The sequence below is a fragment of the Plectropomus leopardus genome, chromosome 10 (assembly GCF_026936395.1).
Source record: "Plectropomus leopardus strain MGB_pleo_1.0 chromosome 10, ASM2693639v1, whole genome shotgun sequence".
In the NCBI taxonomy this organism is placed as follows: Eukaryota; Metazoa; Chordata; class Actinopteri; order Perciformes; family Serranidae; genus Plectropomus; species Plectropomus leopardus.
This window is the reverse complement of record NC_142185.1, coordinates 4,290,290-4,305,953: the sequence shown is the minus strand read 5'-3', so window position 1 is coordinate 4,305,953 and position 15,664 is coordinate 4,290,290. Positions and strand designations below refer to the sequence as shown.

At 37.6% G+C, this 15,664-nt stretch overlaps 1 protein-coding gene and 1 long non-coding RNA gene across 2 annotated transcripts in view; both read right to left on the bottom strand.

The window, feature by feature from the left end:
* The window catches only part of gli2a (GLI family zinc finger 2a), a 114,078-nt gene extending 108,428 nt beyond the window's left edge, over positions 1-5,650 (bottom strand). Inside the window, exon 1 of the mRNA XM_042494559.2 lies at positions 5,178-5,650. The gene's annotated coding sequence lies outside the window, so the exon portion shown is untranslated. The remainder of the gene's footprint in view (positions 1-5,177) is intronic.
* Positions 5,651-7,854: 2,204 nt separating this feature from the next.
* On the bottom strand, positions 7,855-15,193 carry LOC121948754 (uncharacterized). The gene is made up of 3 exons (XR_006106181.2): positions 15,094-15,193; positions 8,424-8,552; positions 7,855-8,043 (listed from the first exon to the last, which is right to left on the bottom strand). It is a non-coding gene; the product is annotated as an uncharacterized LOC121948754 (long non-coding RNA).
* Positions 15,194-15,664: the final 471 nt, after the last annotated feature.

Below are 15,664 nucleotides of genomic sequence, written 5' to 3'. Positions count from 1 at the left end.
TAAATGTATGCCATATGCATAAACACAGCTAAGATTATCAAAAAATGAAGAATGAAAAGCGCGTAAAATGTGCCAAAACAGTCCCTAAGGGTTTATAATTAGATGCGCTGGCATAGGAAGAGGACCGTTAGACCTTGCTGTAAGTCTTGGAAATATAGTTTCCGCTGCAATTGTGCATTCGTGTTCCAGACGAAGGGGTGCGCCTCCAGTGATTGATGAGGTCAATCGGCCTGTAATGAGCTTGTCAGTTATTTCACCATACAGCCATTAAAATCGCTTGTTAAATGCACATCAGGCTCTGTTTCTTCTGTTTTTAGAGGCCTGATGGTGTGAACGTGCTCTTTTGACGGCGGCCATACAATCCAGCGTGACCTCACTTTCTGTTCTGGGATTGGAGTGCCCACTCATAGCCGTCTAGTGTAAAGAGGGGGGAGGCAAGAGGGGGTTGAAATGCCCCCCCCAAACACAAACACGCACACACGCACACACGCGCGCACACACACACACACACACACACACACACACACACACACTCCTCAACCAAGATATGATGTGAGCCTATTTAACCTCACACACTTGAGTGAGAATGAACAGGATGCCTCGAGGGGAGTGAAACAACAGGCGTTAAAACAAGCGGGGATTGTCCGGTGGCGTCCCCCCCATGCCAAAAGCAAGAGAGACTTCTGTGAAGGGCTCTACAGATGAATGTAAGCAGCCATCTCTCTCTTGCTCGCCCTCTTTTCCTCTCCATCTGAAGTGCGGGCTGACTGTGAAAGATGGCGGTGGCATCGCTCGACACATAGCTGCCTTTTACAGCCCCCTAAATGGCCATTAAAGTCCCATCAATTCTTCCCTGCACATGAGTAAGTTTCACTCCACAACACTCCCCTCCTCTGCAGGCTCACAGTGGACAAGAAACCACAACAGCCCAAGTCCCACTCCGACCACTGAGATATGAATAGTATTCATTACCATGAATTATTATTAGTTAAACTGTTAAGAAAAAGTAGAGAACAACTGCTGCTTGCGGATCCACAAATGTGAATACCGGTATCCTGTTTCCTATGCCTAAAGATAAGAACTCAAACGCAAGATGGCCGTGACAGCACTAATGAGGAAACTCACTATTTATTGACCATTTTTCAAACCTGAATGTTCATCAATTAGAAGACAGAGACGAGTAAAAGCTTTTAACCCTCAGGGCCCGCTTAAATATGAGACACACTCGTATCTCCCTGTGCACAAAATACACTTTCCAAATCAAGCTTTAAAAAATATCATACATTAATATTATTTTCTACTTTAATTGATGGTTCATTTTTAACCAACACCAATCATGATCACAAATATCCAATATTCATTAATTTTCAGATTTTTAACCCTTTGAATGCCAGGTTTTTGTCAAGATGCCACTTTGTTTATATATGAAAAAACACATAAAAATGGAGTATTTTCAATATACTACTGGTAGATACTACTAGCTAGAAGTCATTTTTTTATTATCACAGCCTAGGATATGTCTATGATTAGCAGCAACATTGATTTTTACACATTATTATTGTTTTGTTGCAATCGTTGAGGCCTAATGTCACAGCAGCTATTTTTTTTAAATTGCACTGCATGCTGCAATGTTTATTGATGTTTTCTTTTAATCCATGCTGCTGTCGACTGCTTACTAAGATGTTTTCCAGCCTGTTTATGACGTTGAACATACCACACCAGAAAAGACAGAAAGGCATTTTTGTCTGCACCGGAGCTGTGTATACTACTGTTTTTAGAATTTTAGATGGATTTCCCCCCAAAAAAAACCCAAAGTGCACATGCTAATTTGGTTGGAAAAGGTATGTGAGAGAGTAGCTATCTCAGGTGCAGGTACTCTTTTCATGATAAAAAGACAGAGAGCATGTCAAGGAGGGCTAAGTGAATCAATATGCTGCATGCAGCTCTTCAAAGAAATGAGCTTTTACCCTTTTAAATAGTCAAATTTGTGGTTAAGTTGGAAAAAATTGCAAAGTTGTGCAGGATTCACAGATTTGGGCTGAACATTTGTTAAGTACTGTGAATGCAATATCCTTAAGTTACTGCATTATGGGAAATGTAGGAAATCAGCTAATTGAAATTAATGAGGGAGGTGAAGAAGAAGATTGGTCCACCAGAAGAACTTCTCATGCTACTGGGGTGTGACTTTATGTAAAATAAATAAAAAATACTACCTTTTCAAGTTGAATGTCGATCACCTAAACCAAAATTAAAAGCTCGAGTCCCTCCTTACTGCTTACATATTTTTTTCTGATGCCTGACCTGTTTTGCAGCACCCCTTCACCCCTCACGAGTAACTAACAGTCCCTATTCTTCACCGCCAATGGAGGCCAGAGCAGTGACTAGGAACAGGCGCAGAACACCAAGTCCATGACGGATTAACTTGACTTGGTAATAACGAAATAACTGGGCATGTTAGTCCGATTTCAATTTCATTTGGACGAACATGTTTACATATATTTTCAAAGTCCAGTTTGAGTTGTACTGAAACAGCAATTCAACTTTTTCTAACATGACTGATGATAAGACTTTGCTGTGAGAATAACGCCTCCTAACACTCAATGCAGTATGTTTAGCAGCAGCTCAGAGATTTACACAGTGATTAAGCTAAAAAGCAGCAGCGACCCTCCATCCGCAGCCACTAAACTCCAGTGCAAACATTTTCCAGCCAAACCGCAGAGGCCTCAGAAGAACCCCACCTACCGCATCCCCACGCAGGCCGCCGTTTTCTTACGGCTGCCACGATGAGGTGACAGGCCGCTGAATGGCTTCATCGGTACAGTACAGAGTCTCACATCAGTGAAACCAGGCTCGCAGTGGGATGGGTTGGGGATTCAAGGCATTCTCTCTCTTTTTTTCCCCCAACAACTTTTGAGTTTACTCAGCAGGAGTGGGTGGCGGAGGTGGTGCGGTGAGCTCCTCCCCCTCCTCAGAGTCACTCAGACTTCACCCTCTTCACCCTCTCCTCCAACCCTCCTCTCTGTCCCTGTACGCTAGACTTCATCGGTATTTGCTTTCAAAAAAAGCTGTACCCCCTCCTCCTCCTCCCTGGTCTATACCCTTCCAACACACATACACACACACACACACACACACACACACACACACACACACACACACACACACACACACACACACACACACACACACACGCACACAGAACCCAGTCACTCCTTTTCCAGTATTTGGTTCATTAAATTTTCTGCAGACTTCCAGAAAAGAAGCAAAAAAAAAGGAGGCAGATCAATAAAGTGGGGCCTGTGCACAGAGGCGATGTGTGAAAACGGGGGCTACAGCAGCATACATACAACAGCACACAGCGGCTGGGCTGTGGAGATGAAAGTGACATGGCCACTATGGGTCTCCCCCGAAACTGAGGCTGAATGAGCTGAATAGGCTCATCCATTCTTTACTCCTTTCACTCTCCGTAGGCCCTAACTGTTGGAACTCTTCATTCCTCACAATGGCCAAATGCACTAAAACTTTTTCTTTTTTTTTCTCATGCAAATCACCTCGGCACTGACTGGGGTTGTCATCATGTGGAGCGGAAAACACACATGCAGGAACTCGATTTTGGAAAAATAAAAAAAGATCCCCAATACTGCTATCATTTGCAACACATTCATTCATTAAAAGCTTTTTCGAGGTTTGTTTCTCATGCATGCAAAAAAACTGAGCAGGGAGATCAATAGATTCTCGAATGAGAATTTAACAGAAAAAGCTTTAAAAAAAACACTTTCTTTTTCATTTAATGTAGGCCAAAACAACCAACAAAAAAGTGGGACTCATGAGTCCACACATGAGTTTGGAGATCATTAGCAGCGCATGGTAGATAGGACTAAAAGCCAACAGCAAATATAGCTGCTTAAGGGCCCCACAAAGGCGTCAAGTGTTTGTTGACTGCTCAGGCTGGAGAGCAAACAGTAAACTTTGAATCTTTCAACAATAAGTACACATCTCCCACAGTCCTGTCACCGGCTGAGATGTGTCCGTGCTGCTACTGCATTCCTCACACTTTCTGCCTGTTTGTTTCTTTGCTTTGTGGCATTAAGAGATTAAAGAAGGTAAAGTGCTGCAAAAGACAGAAAGGCGTGTTGATGCACTTTGTGACATTGTTTTCTGATAGTTTTCATTAAAGTCTGAAAAAAGGTGTGAAAAATCAATGCAGAGTGGTTTTCCTTATGTGAGAAATGGGTTTAAATGTTAAAGTTACATTTTCAGGCTGTTTGATTGGATTTGTATCTTAGATTAATCCCCTGTTTAACCCTTTCAAGCCTGTTAACACTGGCTTTATTTCTTTCAAATACATGGGAAGAAGGCAGTGAGCAACTTAAGAAGAAATGACCCAGAAATGATTGAAAAAATAGTAAATAAATAAACTGAAACTGACACCCAAAAAGCCAAACAAAAAAAGAATGGAAAAATGAAAAAATACAACAATAATTTTAAAAAAACAACTTTCTAAAAAAATCCATTGTGATAGTTTTAAATACAGTTTTTCCCTTTTCAACAACACATAAATATATTTTTAAATCTAATAATTTATTGCAATTTGTGGGACATTTCTTACCAAGTTGCTCATTCCCTTTTATTCAATGTTTTTGAAAGAAATCCAATTCGCTCAGGGTTCCAAGCTTCCAATACTTGTGAAAGACATTTGAAAGCAGCACTATAAACGTGATGTCAATCCTGTTTTTATAAGGTTAATATATATATATATATATATATATATATATATATATATATATATATATATATATATATATATAGTATAGTATAGTATATTTTTTGGAGGAACTCCAATAGTTTGTGTTAATCTATTAAAAGCAGTTTGGAGGGGATTGGCGCCGAGCTTTCTGATCACATTTCTTCCCATATGGATCAAGTTGCAAGAGCAAAATTTTTTGGATTCCTGTGTCAAATAAGTTCAAAGTGCAAATGAGATGTGAAGCTGCCCTGAGCCTCATCTGCCGCTGACACGCGAAGCAACACGAGAGGGAAAAAAGACGAGAAAACACATTTTCAACTCAACTAATGTGTAAATGTGAGCGCACAGACACAGAGAAGCAAAAGGCAAAATGAGGCGACTTCTCCCAAAAAAGCCACTGTCAGCATCACAACAAAGTTGTCTGACTTACCTTTACTGCCGTCTCCTTTCGCTCCGACACCGAAGCTCTTCCGCTCACTCTTTTTGTCCGATGAAAACTTTGCCTGATTCCCGTAAACTAGGACAGCGCCGCCGCCAAACGCAAAACGCGCAAACGAGCCTCTCCGGACTTGACGCCAAACTCCATGAACCGGAAAAAAAAGTTTTCAAAGTTTGCACGGCATTACCACCTCCTCTATACCGGAGAGAGCACTTCAGAGCGGAGCACAAGTCGAGTACAACTTTTTCTTACAATCCATCTTCTCCAGGAGGTGCGCTCTCAGCAAACTAGCATGACGCGTAAAAGCTTTGTTTTTTTTTCTTGTTTCTCGAGTGCGCGTTAAAAAAGTTTGGAAGTCAAAGCGGTTTGGCTTCACTCGACAGTTGTTGCAGAGACATGCGGTGGTGTTGAGATCTTCAGGCTGCTGATCTGTTTTCAATCCAAACCCCCCTTCTCTCTCCTTCTTCCCCCTCTTTACCATCTCCCCCTCTCTCTCACTCCCCGTGCTCCCTGGTGAGTTGGGCCATTTGCTGCACCAGATGGGCCGGGCTAACTCTATCCAGCAGTTGCAGACAAGGGGGGGGGGTTAGATAAAGTTTCATTTATTGTTCGATTTTTCACGGGCTTTACAGTTAAGAATGTCTATTGGAGCCAGTTTTGGTTTACAAGAATGATCACACTTGAAATACTTTTGGGTCACACTGTAAAATCTTACAAGTTGATCTTACTTAAAATAATCTATAAAACGTATTGCTTTTAAAACGTTATTAGGAATAACTACTCTTACGCTGTATCTATTTGTTAGGTTTACTTAAAGTTTTGTTACATTAGCTTCATTTAGTGAGGTCAGTGTAGAGATGGCAAGTGAAATGATCTATTTTTTGTAAGTGACAGCAACTTCATCAAGCCAAGCAAGACTGATTGAACTGAACAGTTGCGTCTTTGCTTACACTGCAAAATCTCACAAGTTGATCTTACTTAAAATAATCTAGAAAACCAACTGCTCAAAAATGTGTTGTATTTACCTCATTTTGCAAGGTCATCTTAAAAATGGCAAGTGAAATTATGTTGATTCATTTTTTTTGTAAGTGATAGCAGCTTTATCAAACCAAGTAAGTCTGACTTAACTGAACAGTTGTGTTTTTTTCGGTACACTGTAGAATCTGGCAATGTGATCTTACTTTAAAAAAGCATAGAAAACTGATTGTCTTGAAGATGGTTTTTAAGTATAACTACTCTTGTGTTTAATTCATATCTATGTGTTAGTTTTCCTTTCAACTTAAAAATGAAAAGTTCAAAAGTTGAAATGAACTTCTCTTTTTTCTAGGTTATAGTAACTTAATCAAGATAGTCTGACTTAATTGAACAGCTCTGTTTACTCTGTATAATGGAAAATCTCTCAAAAAGATCTTACTTCAGCTTTTGAAATCCAATTGTTCTCAAAAACATGAAAATAAATCAAAGAGCAACTTTAGAATTGGCCCTAAAGTTCAGACATTAAAGATAAAGATAGTAGACAAAAGTTCCGAGTAACTTTGGTAACAATGAAATTACCCCCAAATAAGCCCCCCATAAATTTAAAAACAGAAAGAAAAGCATGAAGGAATAACAAAAAAATGAAAAAAGTGTACTTTTTAAATTTTTCTGTAAAATATTTTTAAATATGTAAGTAGAACTTATATTTCCCTTCTTGTTAAAGTTTTTCTCTCTTTTTATTTATTTATTTTTTTACTATTTTTTTTACTATTTTGCAGGACAATTCCTGTCAGGTTGTTCATAATTGTTTTGTGAAAAACCAAAAACCAACGTGTTTCATTTTCAAAGGTTTAAATACTTGCAAAACGTGTCTTAACACTGTACAAGAAAACTGCTGACGATCCAAGTTTCAAAGAGTTGAAAAAACTTGGAAATACAAAAATATATATATTTAATCAGTCTTTTTTAAGTTGCAACAATGTCACAAAATTAGATACAAGACACTTATATTTACTTACATTTTTCAAGGCAATTGGTTACCTAGACTTTTTGTTTGTTTGTTTGTTTAAGTAAAATCAGCTTGTTGAATTTTACAGTAATCACATTTAATAAATACAGTAAACACAGAAAAGAATAATTTTCAGGAATATTTGAGGAAACAAGCAAAATCTCAAAACGAATCCACGTGTAAACCTTACAAAATAAATTTTTCAGACTAAATTTGTATATTATTTGACTTCGCTTTAGATTTCAACAAGACTCCTTGTCATGCCATTTAATCACAATTATCAACACTCAGTCGAGCTTCAGCCAACATGCAAAACACATCAAACTGTTCAGTTCAGACTAACTGGGCTTACTTAAAAAATTAAGCTGCTATAATTAACAAAGAAAATTCATGTGTCATTTTTAAGTTGCAACAACTACACAAAATTAAGTAACTACAACTAAATTAGATAATTAGAACTTAATTAGATATAAAATAATCATAAATTAAAATGAATAGTTATATTTACTTATCTATATAAAGGCAGTTAGGTTTTTAAAAGTAAAACCAGCTTGTGACTTTATAGTACAGTTAAAATCTGGCTCCAGAGATCAAATTTGTGACATCAAGTTTCTTGCAGTTGGAAAAAAAGGTTTCTTGAAGCTCTAATTGTATTGTTTTTCTTTGGGAGCAGTGATTCTGTGAGTGGGTGGACCAAAAAAAAACCAAACAAAAAAAAAAAACAACTCAGTGCTTTAACAAACCAAAGGCACATTCCACAACAAACACATACAGAGCCTGTAGTTAAAGCTCGCTGATTTCAAAAGTAGACAGCAAACAATCTTCATAACTCATGCTTTGTTTATTCCCATCCTTTTTCATCTTAGCTGGAACCTTTTATTCAGCGTAGCAGCGGGGGCAGCGGAGCAGGAGGCGGGGATGCGTTGTGGACAAACAGCATTTATTATGTGATTCATGTAGATTTCGCTGAAAAAGTAACTACATTCATGCCACTGCATCTAAATGCTCATTTAGCATATTTGAATTCATTGTTATTTAGAAGGAAAATAGAGAGAAGTTTATGACCCCTTCTTGTTACTCCCACACTCTGAAATGTTTTCAGTGTTTCTATGCTGGAATACAACTTTGCTGTATTATTTAAAACATTAATTCAGGTATAAAATATAAGCACAGAAGTGAAGTAATGAAGATCTTAAAGCTAGATTTGGTGCACTCTTGTCAAGATGAGAAAATATGGGGTGCCTGTAGCTTACCTGGTAGAGCAGGCACCTCATGTATGGAGGCAACGTCCTCATTGCAGTGGCTGCTGGTTCAATTCCAGCCTGTGGTTCTTTGCAGCACGTCATCCCCTCTCTCTTTCTTCCTTTCACACACAATCAGTCCTATAAAATAGAAGCAAAAGCCAAAAAAAATCTTTAAAGAATATTAGAGAAACATCTTCATCATGTCAATTATTCTGCTTTTTTTGTTCACCCTTTGAAACCTGGAGCGACATCACTTTTCTTGTACTGCTTTCAGATGCCTTTCTGGAGATTTTAAACCTTTGAACCCAGAGCACAATGGTGCAGTGTCGTTCAAAAAATGGGAAAAAATGGCAATGAGCAACTTGGTAAGAAATGTTCCACAACCTGCAAGAAATTAGTAGGCTAGATTTAGACATTTTTTGTTAGAAAGTGAGGGTTAAAACGTGTAGGGCAAAAATAAAAAAACCTATGTTTATAATTATCATAATTACATGTTTAAAATCTGAGGGTTTTTTTTGTAATTTCCAGATTATCTCCTTGTTGCTGTTCTTTTGAACTTTCTTTTGCACTTTTTTTCACATTTTCAGATTATTTGTATTATTGTATTATTATTGATTACTTGTACTCTTTTTTTTTTTTTTTTTTACTAATTTCTTGCCAATTTTTTGGATCCTCGTTGCCCTTATCTCATTATCCCATGTGTTTGAGAGAAATCAAGCCAATTTGCCCTTTTTTTAAAAGAGTTAAATTGGCACAAACAGTTGAATCACAGTATGACTGAAGCCGGGGCCCTTGGTGTTCTAGGACCCCGGGGCAGTTGTCCACTATGCACGTTTGGTCACCAATCACCAACATCACAATGCAAAAATGCCCCACGATAAGTGAAAGTCCTGCATTTCACTTTAGAAAAAAATAGCACATGGGAGAATTAATGATTTTGATTTTTTTTTTTATTTCTGTGTCAGCATGGAAACAATCAGCCCCACATTGGCTCACATGTTCATTTACCAAATAAAGGATCATTGATGAATATGCCATGCTAAACCACAATGCATTTTTTTAAAAGCATCAAAATAGAGCTTGTTTATTAAAACAATGTGCCAGCAGAGGATCCCCCCAGAGCTCGTGGCTTAGCCCTGAATCTTCCAAAATCCCAGATATGGCCCTGCTTACACATGACCTGTCAGGAAATTCAGCAACTGGATTTGCCTCTTGGCATGAGTGAGGAGAGCAAACACTGAAAGGTTGAAAACTGGAATGTTCTGCTCTGCCTGTTGCCATCGTTACGATACGATATGATACAACACGATATGGTATGGTACGCTGCGGTACGGTATGATACGGTAAGGTACGGTACGGTACGATATGGTAGGATACGACATGACACGTCACGACACGTCACGTCACGTCACGTCACGTCACGTCACGTCACGTCACGTCACGTCACGTCACGTCACGTCACGCCACGCCACGCCACGCCACGCCACGTCACGTCACGTCACGTCACGTCACGTCACGTCACGTCACGTCACGTCACGTCACGTCACGTCACAATAATGAATCCCACACTGGGGAGATTCACAAATTACAATAGCTAACGAATCAGGACCAAGAGTAAAAATGAAAAAAAAGTGATTTGAGTGCCACAAATACAAATTAGATCAAATAAAAATAAAACAATGTAGAATCTATATACACCTTTCACTTATACAGATACTGTATATACTGTATGTATGTTACTCTGACAATGCAAAATGTCTTTTTATTAATTATTTTCTGACAAAAACTAATCTGATTTAGAATGACCCTCCTGCAGGGCATCCAGCAGCTCACGTGCTATAGGCAGGCGCCCCATGAACAAAAACTGTCCTCACCACAGCGGCCGCAGGTTTGATTCCCACCTCGGCCCTTTGCTGCATGTCACCTCTCTCTCTCCTCTTTTCATACTTAAAAAGAAAACTCATTCATATAGACTATATTTGTTATACTTGTTAGAATTCATGGGTTTAGAGGTCCCAAAATCAGGGGACAAGTGGCACTGATTACCCAGGGCCCCACTGAGAGGGGGACCCTTAAAAAGCCTGTTATAAAAAGTTCTATTTGCGATGTTTTATTTCTGAGTAATAAGTGCATTACTAAATAAAGTGCATAAATAAATTTAAATAAGTAAAATTAAAGGTGCAAAATGATTTAATCGGCCCCTACATGAAGATTTGTCTCTAAACACAGCTAAGACCGAGTGAGTTTACATGATGTGTGTGTGTTAGTGATGTTGTGTCAGTCCGACTAAAAGTGGACTTTAAGAATATATATAAAAATGTCAGTTTGACTGAAATCGTTCTAAGTTGAATTTCGGTTGAAAGTTGGACTAACACACCTAGATAATGTGATTTGGGATCAAGTTACTCTTTTATGTATGCACCTGAACCAGATCTAAACTGTTCTGCACATGCTTCATAATCATCACACCAGGCTTCGACCTGAAAGTTGAACAGCATATATTCATAGAAGAAAGCCGGGAAAAACAAAAGGAGAAGAACAGAAGGAAACAAAACAAGATGAAGGTACCAAGTAAAGTGAAAATGTATCCATGTTGTCATGTTTCTACATGCAGCCTGTTTTCTATTTTCCAAGTTGTTTGGTATGTGACATAATTGGTCAACCAGGAAAATGCACAATAGCAACTAGCTGCAGAAAGAAGGTATATCTCCACCTACCATAGTGATGCATGTACACTAGAAACAAGGACAGCAGTCCAATTAAATGGACTAATAGAGCCAAAACCGTAGCTCCACTTGTGCTTGTAAAAAACACTTTTTTTGCTTGTCTAGGTCACATGATGCTATGGCTATGTGCTTGTCAGTAGGAAATGACTCCCTCATGATGCAGCAGGAGCTACAAGAGGTGTTATTGCATCACATAACTCTTCAAAAGTTGAGCTGATCAACTGGAAGTTTTTAATCCACACTTCCTCTGTGAAATCATGGACTATCACCTCCCAGAAATCCCTAATATGTGGCCGCTCCCATGTATAAGGGGCTTGCCTTTCCATTATGGCTCCATAACACGCCTATGACCTTGAATTGGAAATACTGATGGCTAGTGTGATGGCTGCAATAGAAATAAAGCTGCTAATGTTTTTCATCACCATACTTCCTGGAATGTTATTGCCAGAGGAGAAGTCACAGAACATCACTCAATAGAAACACAGTCACCTCGCAATTGTGTTTCATCAACATTTTGGAAATATGACTTAAGGTTTGCACAAATCTGTAATGGAAACCTGTCTAGAGACATCTCAGGTAGCAGGGAACATTCACACAACATTTGCTAACGTTACCTACAAGTTGTAATAATGTTTTAAAGAAAATATTTAAATCTAATGTTCAAAGAACAATTTAAGGATGTTTGTCATTTCAAATAATGTTCCTGTGAGGTTAAATGAACTAAGACATAATGTTATAACTGCAACATTCTGAGGATGTGATGTTGAGAGGTAACAGATCATAGAATGTTCTTTTTATAAAATGTTCCCACAGTGTTACATGAAAACGAAAGAGGAACATTTTAAAAGCAACATTCAGAACACATTATTGAGGACTGAGATTACAGACCCCTTTTTCAATAGAAAAATGTTTGTAATGTGATTAATAATAATAATAAAAAAAAAACAAAAACATTTTCAACATTTTTTGATGTTAATAGAAAGTGTTACCTCAACTTTGAGAAGAATGTTCTGGTAACTAAAAGAAAACTTTCCACTGAAAATATTATTAAAACATTGCACTGGTTGAACTGTACCATTTTTAGAATGTTTTTAGAACCAAGGTTTGGTGCTACGGCCCTGTCACGGGTTAGCCACATTTTTAAAGTTTTTAGACATGTTCTTAGAAGCAGTTTGGCGTCTTTAGGTGACCTGCTTGGTCTTTTCTATGTAGGAGACACAAACATGAGAATGACATGTAAGCTGCACACAGATTGGTCCTCGCTCTTTGTGCGACGGCAGTTTAAACTGCAGAGCCGCGGTTGAGCTCGGCAGCAGCGGAGACAAAAAGAGTTGACTGGATGGAGGGGATGAAAAGAGACTGACTCACAGAGGGATTGTCAGGCCTGGTTGGTTTCGGGGCTCGAGGTGCTGCCACCTATTGTCTCGCTCTGTGCTTGCATCATGCCTGAGTGCCCACTCTCAAAACACGCCTGTGCACATGAGCGACCTCTGCGACTCCCTGCGCCTCTGTGCCTGTGCACGTCCTCAAAAGAGGGTGAATGCCAGTGTCAGGCTCGCTGGCCTTCTCTCTCGCACTGGTTCGGTCTTACAAGCAGGAATTTTAATGAGCTTGTTGGGCTTTTCTGATTGGAATGGAAGAATGTAACTGCAGAGGGCTGACAGTAAAGCTGCTGGATGGCAGAGGGGAGAGGAGGAGAGGGGAGAAAGGTGAGGAGGCGAGGAGACTTTGATAATATTATGGTTTGATCACATTACCTCATGCATTCCTCTGTGATAACATCTGCAGCCTGTGATGGTGCAACTCATTATTTACCCAAATGTTTATGGGGCACATGTCGTTTAAATGAACTCATCGCCCATTTTGAGCAGTTAATCCAAAACAAATTATGGTGTTGTAGTCAAGTTCTCACTTACACACAATCTTTATGTGTACGATATATTATATACCATTAAATAGTGCTGATTTGATAAATATACCACAGTGCAAAAAAAAAAAAGTAAAAAAAGTCTTGTTTCAGGGAAAAAGAAAAATGATCTTGTCAAGCAAGCAATGATACATATAATCACATAATATCCCAGCAGAGGAATAAGATTATTTTCCTCATTTTAATCCATTAAATTCCTGCAACAATCCCAAAACTGGCAAGAAATTTGTAAAAAAAACCAGAACAAAACAAAGTTTAAGAAGATTACGGGAAAATTAGCATATAAACCTAAACAAAACAAAAACCAACCAAACAAACACATAAGAAACAAAACAAAAACCCTTGAACAAAACAAAACAAAACAAAACAAAACAAAACAAAACAAAACAAAACAAAACAAAACAAAACAAAACAAAACAAAACAAAACAAAACAAAACGTGAAGGTGAAAAAAACAATAAAACAAACAAATAAAACAAGGACATGATTGGGAAAAACTGCTTAGAAACTAAAAAAAAATACATTTTCTGTATTTTTATTTCATTTTTGATAGTTTTGTAGATAACCCCTTATTGTTTTACTTTTTACTAAAATCTAGTTTTCATTTTTATTTCAGTTAACTAACATCTTTTTTTTCACACCAACTTTGTAGTTAAGTTTTAGTAACTACAATAACCTTGTTGTCTTCATACATGTCTCAGAGAGTGGCTAACATACCATCTCTGTTAGAGCCATTTTTATGTTAAAATGAATATTGTCACCAGTTACCAAATCTATGTAGAATTTTCCTTTTATCCACCAAGTGACGCCTGATCAATGTGATTAATCAGATGCTGATCAGCTGTGTTAGAGGGTTGGACTGAGTATTTTGATTCTTTAGAAACCAAGTGTATAAAACAGGGCATCAGTACAGTCTTTGACCTCACGTTAGACAGAGACAAGTTTTTGATATTTTGTTTCAAAGTGACAATAAATCAGCCAAATGAAGGCAACAGAACCAGCGACTGCAGTGTTGTGATATGGACTGTTTTTAACCCTTGAATTTGCAAATCACTTTTTTTTTTGTAAAATTATCTTCCTGAATCCACATTTAGCAACTTTTTAGTTTTATTTTTGTCCTTTTTTTTTTCTTTTCAGATGACTCAGACAGGACACATATATGTAAGTCAACCAGCAAGTTGATTTAGGGTAATTCTAGCATGACCTAACATTAATTCACTGCATTTTTCATTTTATTTTATTTGTGTTTGGTTCTTTTTTTTTTTTTTTTTAAATATAACGATAATATAGGCAGAATAATATGTTGACAAAATGCATCAATTCATTAAGAATATCTATAATATTGCAATATACAAGGAAAACATTTTATGTTTTCCTTGTATATTGCATTGTAAAAAGTGCCTCCAAACAATAAACAAATAATTTAAAAAAAAGAAAAATAAATTAATATAAATAAAAATAAATCTAGTAATAAAATCTGTACAAAAAGAAAAAAAAATAGTCAATGTATTATGATAATATAGAATTGAATACAATAAGAGTTTAATCTAAATACTAAAAAGCATCAGATAAAAACGTCTTTATGAAATCAAATTGGGTTTCGTGGAGTTTTTGTACAGCAATTTGATCACAAAACATGTCAACCGTTGTGGTTACAGTGCCTCTTAAAGGGTTAGCTTGTGAGTCAAAAGTCCTGTTAGGATGGCACAGATTAAAAGACTTTGAAATAATGAGCCTAACAATCTCTTTTGCACTTATTTCCCTTATTTCCTTATTGATTATTTTCTTATGATGCAAGACTGACACAGACTGGAGAGTTGTTCTGGACTTTCCCATGGAGTTCTACATTCGTTTTTCAAAGTCAAGTCTTTCTAAAGCCCCAAATCACAACTTTGCCTCCAAGGGTTTTACAATCAGCAGTCTCTATCTGTAGACTCTGTGACTGAGGTTGACTTCACTGACATCAGTGCAGAGAGGATGAGGTAAGGTAGAGGTGAGGTAGCCCTCTGCTGGAGTACAGTACTCACTTTGTCCTCTTATCTGCCATCACTCAGCTCCTGATGGCCCATTCAGACGCTCTGCAGCTAACAGCTCACTCTCTCTGTGTCCACTGGAACAAGGTTCAGAGGTTCAGCTCCCTGATACCCATCTGTGAGGAAAAAACAGGCAACATTAAGTAACATTTCACATTGTGTTTTACATGTTCGGAATAATTAACCCTTAGAAACCTGGATAGATTTTCGTGTGCTGCATTCAGACGCCTTTCACAAGCTGTTTAAGCTCTTTTAAGCTTTAAACTTGAGCAAATTGGTTAGATTTTTGTGGGGGGAAACAACATGAGAAACATGACATGAAAAAGGCAATTTGCTGAGAAATGTCCCTAAAATTGCAAGAAATTTGTAAAAGATGAGAAGAAAATGAACTTAAAAGTTCATTTTAAAAAAAGAGGCTATTAGATAATTATCAAAAAATACAGAAACAAATTCCAGAAAACTATATTTTTATGTCTAATTTTTACATTTAAAATTATGTTACAGAAAAAAAAAGCATTTTTTTTGCAATTTTTTTTTGCTTATTTTGGGGTATTTTTCTTGTGAC